This window comes from Zingiber officinale, chromosome 9B, assembly GCF_018446385.1.
Source record: "Zingiber officinale cultivar Zhangliang chromosome 9B, Zo_v1.1, whole genome shotgun sequence".
In the NCBI taxonomy this organism is placed as follows: domain Eukaryota; kingdom Viridiplantae; phylum Streptophyta; class Magnoliopsida; order Zingiberales; family Zingiberaceae; genus Zingiber; species Zingiber officinale.
Genome location: NC_056003.1, coordinates 111,928,038 through 111,933,558, shown reverse-complemented (window position 1 = coordinate 111,933,558; position 5,521 = coordinate 111,928,038).

The window sequence follows — 5,521 nt, the reverse complement described above, 5'->3', positions numbered from 1 at the left end:
GAAGGCCTAATATTTCACTTACCACCGATCTCATACTCATGACATAAGAAATTGTCTCTAGTTTGCTTAGGATTCTCGCTAAGCGGCCTAACTAGGCCTACCTCTGTCCCGAAATCATGCCTCAACTTTTGAGATAGGAGGCCAACAACCCTAACATCTTTGCCCGACCGGCTAATCCACCTCAAGGGAAAGAAGATTTGGGTGGCTTGTCAAGAAATAGAGGAAAGGGAATGAGGAAACCCCGAGAGGAGGAGAACTAGGGAAATTCCACCATTTGGGACATTATGTAGACGGGTCCTCTACTCTGACGGAAAGTCGTGTAAGGTCAGTTGGAGATGTAACTAAGCTAGTACTTTGGGGATGGGCTGTAGAAAAACCTCAAGTGGCTTGTGTCCAAAAAGTCAAAGGTGAGAAGTTGGATCGCCTAGGGAGCGTGAATTACCTCCAGCCTTACCGTAGTTGAGGAGCATTCTCTATCTATATTAACTTTTATCTAGTAAACATATTCCAGATTGTCGTCGCAGTGCAAGTTATAAGAGAGTAGGGCTCTCGCATCTAAATGACTATCCGATATAATTCCAGACTCTCGTATCAGTGCAAGTTATAAGCGAGTAGGACTCTCACGTCCTAATGACCATCCAGGCAGATTCCAGACTATCGTCCCAGTGCGAGTTTTAAGCGAGCAGGACTCTCACATACCAATGACCATCCAGTCTAATTCTAGACTCTCTCCTCAATTCAAGTTATAAGCGAGCAGGGATCTCGAGTCCCAACGACCATCTAGTCGAATTCCAGACTCTCACCCCAGTGTGAGTTATAAGCGAGCAGGGCTCTCGCATCTCAACGACCATCTCATCAGATTTCATTCTCTCACCCTAGTACGAGTTATAAGCAAGCAGGGCTCTTGCGTCCCAACAACCGCCCGATCGTATTCTAGACTCTTACCCTAGTGTGAGTTATAAGAGAGTAGGGCTCTTATGTTCCAACTGTTGGAGCAATCCCAATGGTCCATGGGACCATGTGTTTTGGTGTTTGGGCAAAGGGTTTAAGTTAGGTTCACCCTTGTATTTGACATGTGTACTTGAGTTGTGCAGGACTACAGGATACACATAAGACTTAGGTTGACGGCTTCGGGTCCGGTGAAGGATGGCATTAGGGACGAGCCACGGGCTTGTATGCATCCGAGGGACCGTGGATAAGGCAGCGAGGACAAGGGCTGAGGGAAGCAACTTTGAGGTATACGGGAAGGATGACATTGGGGACGAGCCGCAGGCTTGAATGCATCCGAGGGACGAGAGCCAAAGGAAGTAGACTTGAAGGCAAGAGATCAAAGTTGCAAAGGAAACGTCAAATGAATCATAAGGGTGAGGGTCCGAGTGCTGAAAGATTCTACTTGGAGTAAAATCCTAGTTTTAGGATTTTACTGTAGCAATATTGTAGCGTACTGTAGCAGTACTGCAGTGTTACTATAGCAGTACTGTAGCAGTCGACTGCATGTTTTAGCAGTTGACTGGTACAGTCGACTGCGCAGTCGACTGAGTGTGAACAGAATGGTTCTATTCGTTCGCTTAGTGTGGAGCAGTCGACTGCTAGTTTTAGCAGTCGACTGGTATCGAGCCGTTGAGATGTAACGGTCGAATTTTCACAGAGGTCAGTCGACAGCATGTTTTGGCAGTCGACTGGTAGGCGGGGTTTTCCAACCCGTAGCCTATATAACCAATCCTTGGAAGCTTGGTTGAGGTTGACGAAATAGAGGTGGTTAATCTCTATTAGTAGTCTACCTGTGCCCCAGCTTGTAAAGAGTCCTTGGTGGGAGTTGTGGTGAGGTTTCTCCACCCACAAGGAGCTATGTGAGCTAGCCGGAGGTCTTCCGGAGAGTAATCCATCGACGAATAGGGATCGTCCATCTCAAGGACACGCCGTGGAGTAGGAGCTTTATCTCCGAACCCTTAAATGATCATGTAGCTTGGTTTGCATTCTTTCCTGTCTTTAGTTTAATTTCCTTTAGCTTGTTTGTTTTGTATATTCCGTTGTGTATACTAACAAGTGTAGGAAGATTAATCGATTTAGGAGCGCTGGCCCCTTTCAAGCCGACCGACCGATCCCTTACAAGTGGTATCAGAGCGAGGTCGTTCTCTGTCGGACTAACCGCCGAGGAAGCAAAGATGACCGGCTTGATAGAACCGCCAAAGTTTGAAGGCGGAGGCTTATGGGACTTCACATATTGGATGATGAAGATGGAGGTCTTCTTCAACACGGATTGAACACCATGATGGTGGTCAAAGAGCCGTTCGAAGTTCCGAAGGACAAGAATGGAAAGAGACTCCAACCGCGTTATTAGACGGAGGAGAAAATCTCACGGTCAAAGGCAAATTCAAAGGTAATATTGATTTTAATTGATATTTTACCTAATGACATGATGAGTCGTGTAGATGAATATGAGAACGCCTACGATTTGTGGAGCAAGATAAAGAAGGTTCCATGGGAAGAACCTTTGTCTACACAAGAGGAGGAAAAATCCAAAGAAACAGATGAAGAAGCTAAGTATAGAAGGATCAATCGGATGTGGAGACCAATTCAACATCAAAAGAAGAAGAGGAAATGAATTTGGTCACATTTGAGGAAAAGGATGAAGAAAGGCCATCCACAAGTGTGGATGAGGAAGATATAGCATCTACATCCTCAAAGGTTGAAGAAGAATCCAAGACAAGTGAAGAAGAAGAAGAAGAAGAAATCTTGGAAGAAGACAACCTAGTGAGCACCTCCACCAAAGCAAAGTCAAAAGATCACATTGTGTGCTTCGGATGCAATGAAAGGGGACACTACAAAAGTAGATGTCCAATGGGTAAGAATGTAACTCATAAACCTACTCAAATTATTTTAGATACTAATTTGGGTTGTAGGAATGATGATGCCAAGAATAAGGAGAAGAAGCACACTAGATGCTTCACTTGTGGTGAAATAGGGCACTACCACACCAAATGCCAAAGGAAGAGAGAGCTCAAAAAGTTGGGGCATTTAAGGATGTGGGAAAAGAAGTGGAGGAAGAATGGAGGCTCAAATCAAGGGGGAGTTTCATGGGTAAGGGAGATATACCCTAACTTGAAGGTTAATTCAAATTTAAATTCTTATACTCCCATGCATGCTAGAAATAATTGTTATTATTTACCCATGCATAATTTCAGATTCAAATATCATGATAGAAATAGGATAAGTGTAGATCAAGACCCTAGGAGACCAATACATGATAAATCTAGAAACAGTAGACCTAAGGAGACCCAAGGCATTAATCCCAAAAATGGAAGACACATGCCTAGAAAAATGGGTAGGTCTAAGAATGTCCAAGATGGATATGTTGACTCTAGGTTTAGGAACCTAAAAAGGAAAAATCAAGTTTTAAAGGCAAAACTTGATAACTTGGAGAAAATCCTAGAAAGATTCAATGTTGGATCTAAGGGTTTAGGTATGGTGTTGGGTAGCCGAAGACCCAACAATGATAGATCGAGTTTAGGATACCGATATAGTATCTCCAATGTTAAGGGAAAGTCGTATGCTAAGGTTGCATATGACTATAGCAAGGAGAAGTCAATAAATGGCAAGGGAAAGCCATTTAAATGTAAGAAAAAATTAACTAAGTACAAGGTATCCAAGGTTAAAAAGGTTAGATTTGTAGGCCAAGTGTCACCGAAAGTGCACCGATGTGGCCTAGCCATTATGGATGAGTCACCAGGGAGGTGGCTAAGGCTAAGAGCTCTAGGGGGAGTTCTAAGAGTCAAGTTGGGACCCATGGCCAATGGATATCAAGTGGGTTTTACTTGGGAATTTAAGTTGGGTCATGGAATGTGCCAAGTGGTTTGGAGACAGACTTGAGTCTCAAACCCAGGGATTCGACACACAATTGGTTTATGTTTCATGCTTAGAAATATGACATTGAAGTTATATAGCATGATAATTGGTTTTTAATGTATAGATACCATATAAACCAATGCTAAGGATGCATTATGGGTTAGTATGGGCAAATACATCAAGAGGAAGCCAAAACTAGGACTTTAGGTCAAGGTTCAATTGAATTTTTTAGCTAGTTTTGTGTTTTATGTCAATCTTTGGATTTGTGACAAATATATTTTTATATATATTTTTCCCAAGTAAATATTAATAAAATAGATCTCTCCACAAAATTTGAGAATTTTTGGAGGTCTGTGGAATTTCTAGCGCATTTATGAAGATGGTCAGAAAAGGTTGATTTTTACATGAATATTGTACCAGTCGACTGGTACAGTTAGCAGTCGACTGGTAACAGTATTTTTAAGCACAGAATATCTCTGTAAGCTCATTTTCATGGGGGCATTCGACTGGTACTTCTTGCAGTAGACTGATACCAGTCTGAAAGTATTTTCAGCACTAGATTTTGATCGGGTCAGCTCGTATATGTGTATGAAACTCATGGGGGATTAATACATGAGTTTAGGGTCAATTTGGGTGACAAGTTTTCAATAATTGGGATATTGTTGGAGAAATTTTTGGATGTTAGGCAAAGAGGGAGAAGTAAGGTTTAGTTGGGAAAACCTTAGTGTCTTTGTGTAGGGGGAGCCTTGTGATAGGTTCTTAAATAGCCCTGTGATAAAATTCCTAGCTCAATGGGGAGCCTAGGTGTAGGGGGAGTGTTGGCATAGGATCCAATGCATGGTGCATTTTCCATTCGGCGTTGTAATTCCAAGTGTGTAACCTTGGCATCATAAGTCCATTCGGCAGTGTAAGTCCAAGTGTGTAGCCTTGACAACGTAAGTTCATTTGCTTTAGCATGTTTATTTGCTATTATGTTTTTCCTAACTTAAATGTATTGCCAAACACCAAAAAGGGGGAGATTGTTGGAGCAATCCCAATGGTCCATGGGACCATGTGTTTTGGTGTTTGAGCAAAGGGTTTAAGTTAGGTTCACCCTTGTATTTGATATGTGTACTTGAGTTGTACAGGACCGCAGGATACACATGAGACTCAGGCTGACGGCTTCGGGTCCGGTGAATGATGGCATTGGGGACGAGCCACGGGCTTGTATGCATCCGAGAGGTCGTGGACAAGGCAGCAAGGACAAGGGTCGAGGGAAGCGACTTCGAGGCATACGGGAAGGATGACATTGGGGATGAGTCGCATGCTTGAATGCATCCGAGGGACGAGAGCCAAAGGAAGTAGGCTTGAAGGCAAGAGGTCAAAACTGCAAAGGAAGCGTCAAATGAGTTGTAAGGGTGAGAGTCTGAGTGTTGAGAGATTGTACTCGGAGTAAAATCCAAGTTTTAGGGTTTTACTGTAGTAGTACTATAGTTTCACTATAGCGTTACTGTAGCAGTACCGCAGCGGTACTGTAGCAGTACCGCAGCGTTACTGTAGCAGTCGACTGCATGTTTTAGCAGTCAACTGGGTGTGAACAGAATGGTTCTGTTTGTTCGCTTAGTGTGGAGCAATCGACTGCTAGTTTTAGCAGTCGACTGATATCGAGCCGTTGGGATGTAACGGTCGAATTTCC